Below are 8,957 nucleotides of genomic sequence, written 5' to 3'. Positions count from 1 at the left end.
TACCAAAAAAAAAAAAATGTGGTTCATTTACACAATACAGTATTCTTCGGCTATTAATAATGAGGACATCGTGACTTTTGCAGGCAAATGGATGAAGCTAGAAAATATTATCTTGAGTGAGGTAACCCAGACCCAAAATAACACGCATGGTATGTGCTCACAGACGCCTGGATGTCAGCCCCAAAGTACAGAATACGCAGGATACAACCCATAGTGTTAACCATAAGAGGGAAGGCCAAAGTGAGTGAGGTTGCTTCAGCCACTGAGAAGGTGGAACAAAATAATTATGGAAGGCAGAGAGAGGAAGGGATGAGGGGAGGAGAAAAGGGGTATAGGAGAGTATGGGGGCGGAAACAGGAAGAAAGCCCAGAGAGCCAGGAGCATGAATGGAAATATGCAGTTGTAGGGTTGGGGGTGGGGGGAACGTCTAGAAAGTCCCAGAGACCTGGGACGTGAGAGGCTCCCAGGACTCAGTGGGGATGACCTTCACTGAAATGCTCAACAGTGGGGAGGAGGAGCCTGAAGAGATCTCCTCCGGTAGACAGACAGGGCCCCCAGTGGAGAGATGGGGTCACCAAACTATCTTCGAAATTTTTGATCCAGAATAGTTCCTGTCTAAAGGAAATGCAGGGACAAAAATGGAGCAAAGACTTAAGGAAAGGCCACCCAGTAACCTGTAGAACTTGGGATCCATATCATGAGTGGGCACTAAACCCTGACACTGTTACCATGTGTTAATAAACTGGAGTCTAGCATGGCTGTCCTCTGAGAGGCTTCACCAGCAGCTGACTGAGATGGATGCAGATACCTATGGTTAGACTGAGGTTGGGACCCCTATGGAAGAGCTAGGGGAAGGACTGAAGGAGCTGAAGGGGATGGTAACTCCATAGGAAGACCAACAGTGTCAAGTTCCTGGACCCCTGGGAACTCCCAGAGCTAAGCTACCAACCAAAGAACATACATGGGTTGGTCCATGGCCCCTGCCTCATAGTAGCAGAGGACTGCCTTGTCTGGCCTCAGTGGTACAAGATGCACCTAATTCCCTTAAGTTGTAAGTTCCAGGGGCTAGGCCATAAGTCACCAGATCCAGAAACAGACCATAAATTCCAAGAACAAGGCCATAAAATCCCCCATTCAAAGAACAGCCTGAAGATAACAACAAGGACGGGGAAATACCTCAGGATGGTCCATCTGCTGGGCAGCCATATATAGTTTGGGTATCGCATCCTGTGGTTTAACTTTCGTGACACAGGAATGCAGTCCACTGAACACCTGGACACAAGCTAATCACCAACCAACCCATATATCATCCCCAGCACCCACCAATGAAGTTTTAGATTACCCAAGCTTAGTTAAAATTCCCTTAGTTCCCTATAAACAGGCCTGCATGCCTTTGTTGGGGTCTTGGCCATTTTTGTAAGTGGCCGACCTACATGCAGGCTTCTTGCTTTCTCTAAATAAAACCACTTTTGCCACTTGCATATGTGAGTGCTGGTCTCTGTGCAGCACCTTCAGACTTCACAGCAGCTAGTGGCTGGAGGAAGAGCTTGCAGACAGGGCACGGGAGTTGGGTGCCATCAGCCCAGGCAAGTGCAGACCTACAAAGACTGTCATCTGCTCAGATCACACTGCCCATTTCTCTCACTGCCTTGAGAGCAGGTGGCCTGGCACACCCCCTCGGCTGTGTTTCTGCCCTGTATCATAAGCACAGGCTGTCACAGAAAGCTCTTGAAATATGACCATGACTCTCCTCCTGTAGATAGATGACTAAAGTTTTCTTCTTTCTTTCAAGCATTTGCAGGGACACCCTCGGAAGTTCATCACCCAACACCAAGGTACTGAGGCGATCCAGGCATGAAGCCACTCGGCTGTGCACAGGATGCCTCTGCCCAGCTTCTGTGTAAAATCTCTGATTTGAGGTTGGCACGATGGGATATGCTATTGTTTTCATGGCTTTCACCGACGCCCCCTGGAGTCTGTGAACAGCACTTGCACGATGTTTTCCCTGAGAAGCCAGTTGAGGAAATTCAAGACCATTCTCTTCCCACAAATATGAACACTAAATTCTGCAAATGGATTCAGGAGGCCTGTGAACGTTAGAGAATACCCCAGCCAAGCCTGGCCATCTAGAATTACAGCTGCTTAGGAGTCTGAGGGAAAGAGGCTGGCAAGTTCAAGACCAGCTTGGGCTACTTAATGAGTTCAAGGCTAGCCTGGACAACTCAGAAATATTATTTCTTAATTAAAACAAAAAAGATTAAAGGCCTGGTTATGGCTCTATGGACTGCAAAGTACCCATGCACAAGACCCTGGCTTGAATCTCCAGAGCTGGAAGCCAAAACAGAAAAACAAGCAAAACAAATGAAAGAGAGAGAGAGAAAGAGAGAGAGAGAGAGAGAGAGAGAGAGAGGAGAAAACACAAGCAAAACCCCTTCTTTTGACCTGGATTTAAATTTACTGATGTAATATGAGTGCAACACTTACAAACAAAATGCCATTAGTCCCACTCTACTATGAGATATGTGTATAAAATCACAGCACCGTGCAAGAGTAAATAATAAAAACCACAGGCCTAGGGGGAAATGGGGTTAAAGAGAAACACTGGAAAGTGAGACTGAAAGAGTAGATAGGAACCTGATACAAAAGATCATGATACAATAGAAAGGCTTTGGGTGAATTAAACCATTATGAAGCAGTAAGTGTTATACACATAACGTGTTTTATCTACAAAAAAGATTTGGCCCCCAGGTGCAGGTTTTAGAAAGGGAGCCACTGCAGTTCACTGTGGCTGTGTGGGAGTCTATGAAATGGAAGTTGGCAGTACCATGGATGGGTGTGGCTCACCACGGTGTGGCTGGAGCCTCAGATAAGAGAACCCGGTGCTGCTTTCTCCACAGGGCTCCACAAGTGGTGTTTCTTGCATTCAGCCTGTGTTCCTTACAGCAAAAATCTCGCACAAGACAACACAGGATTCACACTGTAATCAAAGTATTCTCTGGTACCTTCAGCTCCTAAAGCTTCATTTGGAAAGCAGGGGTTACGGCAGACTTAGTGCTGCCACATAATTAAACAATGACTGAGATTGCAGAGAAGCCATGGGCTATGCTTTAAGCAGAGAACCACCATCTTTGCGTATGCACCTACAATGAGTGTGGCCTTATCACTCAATATAGTGGTAAATTCAAACAAAAGGCAAGATTAGCTTTGTGGCTCTGAAGCATACTGTTGGTCTGACCGAAGGCCTCTCGGGGTTGAGAGGGCTGGACTCATCGTCTAGTCTCTGCAGTTCACACTGCACAGCTGAGCGCTCATCTTCCTCTCATCCTCACCACACCTCCCTGGTAGTCTCTGGAGTTCACACTGCATGGCTGGGTGCTCAGGTTCCTCCCATCCTCACACCTCCCCATCCTCTCTCTGTACACTGCAAAAGCCCGACACAGTCACAGAACATGCTGCCCCCCCCCTTTCCTCAAGAGTAAAAATTCTAGGGCTGGAGATATAGCTCAGTGGTTAGAGACCTTGCCTCATGCATCCCCAGGACTACATAAGCCACATGTGGTAGTTACACATCTGTTAATCCTACTTCCTGGGAGGCAGAAACCAGGAGGCTCAGAAGTTCAAGGCTATTTTGAGCTGTATAGCAAGTCTGAAGCCAATCTGGGATGTATGACTCTGTCAAAAATTAAAATCAGTGCTTGGGCATTTTAATTTCCTGTTGCTTCTGTAACAAAATGTTACATACTTGAGGATTTAAAAGAATTCAGTAAACACAGAAACTAACAGAATGGATGTGAACACAGGATTCATTCTTCTGTTGTAACCAAGAAACACACCTCAACATCAACTGTAGACATCAAGGCAAAGGGTTGAAAAAGGACAAACCAAGCAAAATGGCAGGATGGAGTAGCTATTTTAATATCTGAAAACATAGACTTCAAACCGAAACTGATCAGAAGAGACAAAGAAGGACATTACATACTCATCAGAGGCAATATCCAGCAAGAGGACATTGCAATTCTTAACATCTATTCCCCAAACACAAGGATGCAAACGAAAGAAATACTATTGCAGCTCAAACCAAACTGACAGTGAGAAACTTTAATACCCTACTCTCACCAATACACAAACATTAAACAGAGAAATAATGGAACTACAGATGTTATAAGCCAAATGGACCTAACATATTTACAGAACATTTCATCCAAACCCAGAAGAATATACCTTCTTCTCAGGGGCACTTCATGGAACTTCTCCAGTATTGGCTACATATATACTAAGGGTTAGGGTTAGGATTAGGATACAAAGCAAGTCTCAAATGGTACAAGAAAATTGAAATAACTCCCTGAATGCTATCTGACCATCAATAAGAAAATCAATAAGAAGGGCAAACTTGTATCCAAATGAACTAAAAGGCAGAAAGAGAATATCCAAATTACAAATGAAAAGGGGGACATAACAACATACTCCTTGGATTATTCCACAAAAATAGAAACAAAAGGAAGAACTGCCCAATTCATTTTATGAGGCCACAGTTACCTTGATACCCTAACCACACATAAAGATCCAACAAAGAGAATTATACACCAATTTTTCTTCTGAATATAGATTTAAAACTTCTCAATAAAATACAGACTGAATCCAAGAACATATCCAAAAGATCGTCTTACCCCCATAAGAATGGCAAAGATACAATAAAATACTCATGCTGATGAGACTGTGGAGAGGTAGGAACACTCATCCACTGCTTGTGGGAGGGCAAACTTGTACAGCCACTGTGGAAAACAGTGTGACCATTCCTCAGGAAGACAGAAATCACTCTACCTCAAGATCCAACTACTGTTGGGCACTACCCAAAGGATGCTCTACCCTACCACAAGAACACTTGCTCAACCATATTTGTTACTTTTCTATTCATAGTGGCCAGGAACTGGAAACAACCTCGATAGCCCTTAGCAGATGAATAGAAAAAGAAAATGTGGTACAGTTACCCAATGAAATACTACTCAGCCGTTATAAATAATGAAGTCATGAAATTTGCAAGCAAATGGATGGAACTAGAAAAAAATCATCCCAAATGAAATAACCTAGACCCCCAAAAAACGAATATGGTGTGTGTTCACGTTTGTGGGATAACCTGTTAAGCCAATGATAACCAAGCTATACTCAGTAGAACCAGAGGTTAGGTACAGAGTAAGGGACTAGTGGAGAACAGGCAGCTTTTCCCAGGAAGGACAAAGAGAATAGGTAGTTATGGATAAATGGGGAGGTCACTGGAATGGTAGGGTCAAGTGGAGAGGGAGAGAAAAGAGGGGGATGAGGGAAGGATATGGGGAGAGACAGCTGAAATTAAAGTCTGTTTTAGGGGCAGCATGGAAACCTAATGCAGTAGAAGCCTCCTAAAATGTATACATGTATGAAGGCAATCTGAGTAAGCTGCCAAATATTGGGGCAGATAAAGCTCCAACTGAACACCTCTTGTCACCACAGGATGCTTTCAGGACTGGGATTGGGTTATGTCTTTTTGAGTTGTTGTCCAAAAGGGATCCACAGGAAACCTCCCCCCACCAAAAAAAACCCACAGGCTGTTACCTGTGCTCTCCACAAACTGAGATCACGCTTCCATGACTAAAGCCAAGACCTATGCAACTCACTGAGCATGGAGAGTCAAGCCCTTCCCCACAAGAGCCTTCGCCCTTACTTGCTAGTGTCTTTGGTACAGGGAGGTCCTCTAGATCCCACCATAGGAGAGCCATAAACGTCAACCTGCTCGCAAATCCCCTGCTCTACAATGGTGTCCTGTGTAGATCTGCTAGGACCATGATGACTTAAGCTTGTGGGAGTAACCAGCCAATATCTCATTGGACTTAAGGCCCACTCCAGGGGATGGAACCCATGTCCAATACTGCTTAGGAGTCTAGATAGTCCAGGGACCTGTGGCAAAACCAGATACTTTCTGAAAACAAACTATAGCAACAGCAAATGCAAAACAATAAAATGACTCCTAGTGACATCCTGCTATACTCACAGATCAGTTCCTTGCTCAGCCATCACCAGAGAAGCTTCCCCCTTCCTCCTGTAATAGCACAAATAAAGACACCCACAGCTGGGCAGTATGCAGAGAGTAAGAGGCCTTGGAACACTAAGCCCTAAATGGGAAAATCTCCATCAAATGTTTTCCCTCATCCCCAGAGCTCAGAGAACCTTACAGAGGAGGAGGTGGGAAGAACATAAGAGCTGGGGGATGGAGGAAACCAAGAAAACAAGGCTTTCTAAACGCCCAGGACCAGTGCTCACATGAACTCACAGAGCTGAGGCAGCTGCACAGGGCCTGCATGGGTCTGCACCAGTTGGAAGAAATGGACACATGCCTCTATCCCTAACCCAGAAGCTTTCTCCAACTGATAACCACTTGTAAATGAAAATTCAGTTTCCTCCAAGGGACTTCACTGGAGAAACAAACTACTCATTAGGACGGGCTGAGGCCCAGCAGTGCACAGCAAAAGACAACATGGAGGCTCCTTTGAAGGTTCTTGTCTCCTTGTGTTGTGTCTAGGTTTTTCCTTCTTTTAAAAAATTATTTTATTGTTTATTTTAGAATTATTATCATTATCATTATCATTATTAATTATTTTCTTCTCTCTTTTTATACTACAGGCCCTTCACATATGTATTACGGGTTCAAGTTTGGTATTTCTGTGGGGTTCCTGAGTGTGCGAGCAAGTGCACACCTGCTTGTGCCTCTGGGTCTGTAGCTTCTTGTGCCTTTTGTTGGCTCCCCCCTCCGTTTGCTCGTTTTGTTCTTTTCTGATATGATAGTTTTTGTTTCATCTTATTATATTTTATTGTATCATTGTCCCTTAGATGCCTGTATGTTTTCTAATACGAGACAGAAAAGGGGTGGGTCCAGGTGGAAGTGGGGATGGGAGGGTCTGGAGGGGTGCAGAGGGGGGAGCCATAATCAGGATATAGTATCTTAGAAAACTCTATTTTCAGTAAGAGGGAAAAATAAAAAAAAATTATATTGCTAACCAAACAAACACAAAACAACTCAAAGTAAGTATCTTGCAGTTCAAAAGGTCAGGGGTACAAGGAACTCATAGAACAAAGCAGATGCATGGTGGAGTAGGATCCCTAACGCAGCGGTTCTCAACATTCCTAGTGCTCCCACCATAAATTATTTCATTATTTCAGCAATTTTGCTACTGTTAAAAACCATAGTGTAAAATCTGTGTTTTTCCATGGTCTTAGCTGACCCCTGTGAAAGGGTCAGTTAACCTCCAAGAGGGTCGTGACCCACAGGTTAAGAACGACTGCTCTGGAGTTTGTCTGTTCCTTGGCTTCCCCAGCCTTTGAGGATACACATCTCCTATGTCTCTGCCTATGTGCTGGGCAGGATATGTTTTCATCATTTCATCTACTTTGACCCTTTGCTTTCCTTCCTGTGTGTCCCATGATGCTAGCTAGTATCCTCGGCACTGCAGAAGTGTCCCCAGGATTCCCACTCCTAACGGCTCCTGGGTGGGGATGTTTGGGCAGGGCACTTGAGACTTGATCTGGACAGGTGGCTTGTAGCAAGTGCCAGGAGGTCTTGAGGCATGACAGAATCTGTAACCAGATCAAGAGCAGTGGTTTCCTATGGGCAGCATGACTTTGGATGTTTCTACTACCACTAAAGCCATGCCACGAGTGTGGCTTAGCATTTATTGATCTAGTCTTCTTTGTATGTGTCTGTACCTCCTTCCCACCCTCATTTAGGATCAATTAGTATCCTGGGCCTTCACCTTGTGCTATACTCAGCCCTTTCCTTGGTCCCGTAAGCCTGTAATCTCCCACGTTCCCGTCACCAGAGCATACCCAGGTCACATGGCAATGCACTGTTGGAGTCTAGATTTGAACTCAGGAAGTCTGCTTTTGAACTCTTAATTGCCGTGTATAGTGAACTCAAGAGATAGAATCTACATAGGTATATCAGGAAAACAAATAGAAAAGACCATGTGGGCAAAGCAATGGGCTGCACCAAGTGGTGAGCTTTAGTCCTTATCAGTTAATAAGTTCACACAGCAACTTCCCTCACACTATTAAACGATTACCGGAAGCACCTTTTCCTCAGACTGAGAGTGCCCAGCTCCTGCATAAGATCATAGCTTGAATTAATATTATTGCATTTCACAATCCAACCTTCAGAGTAAATCAGGTACAGACTCTATGTTGGCTGCAAACATTCTGGAATACAGGAAGATAAGGTTGTTAGGTGTGTGACAAAACAGGTGGACAAGCAGGTAAATCAAAATCTACAGTCAAGAGGCTTATTTATAAGAATACCTGACTATGCCCTAAACATCCTTCGAGCCACAGTATAACACTCAACTTTCTCCAGTGGGTGAAGGGCCACGCGAACAAGAAATGCAGCAGAGAGGTGGGCGCTAAAACTACTTCTGCTCTCCGAGACTTTTATCAGGCTCTACCTGGTCACAAATGCAATTAGAACCTTGCTGCTCAGACCCAGCAGAAATAGTCAATACAGCCCTAGGAGGAAAAGAGACATACTTTTGCTCTTGATGTTTGAAGATAATATTTTTTTAACTTGGACAGAGAGGAGCATTTACCATTTTCATTTGTTTAATTGGTACATTGAATACAAACAACAAATGGTACAGAATTTGTGGGTCCTTATTTTAATGAAGACAGAGCAATGTCTTCACAGAGAGCTGTCCACATAGCTGTCCACGTAGTTCATCAAAACAGTTTATTGCACTACAAACCACATCATTACATGAAGTGGCAGGAAGCACCATTAATGCTATTTAGAGGTAGACTGGAGAAAACTGAAAACAAATCTTATTTTAACAGCTCTGCAAACACAGAAGGATCTAAAATATTCTTACTAGTTAGGAAACTAGTCCATCACTTAATTTCTCTTACAAGTTAACGTCTTCCGTCTTTGCAATGGAATACAG

This window comes from Rattus norvegicus, chromosome 2 (genome assembly GCF_036323735.1).
Source record: "Rattus norvegicus strain BN/NHsdMcwi chromosome 2, GRCr8, whole genome shotgun sequence".
NCBI classification, from domain to species: Eukaryota; Metazoa; Chordata; class Mammalia; order Rodentia; family Muridae; genus Rattus; species Rattus norvegicus.
Note: the sequence above shows the minus strand (reverse complement) of the source record.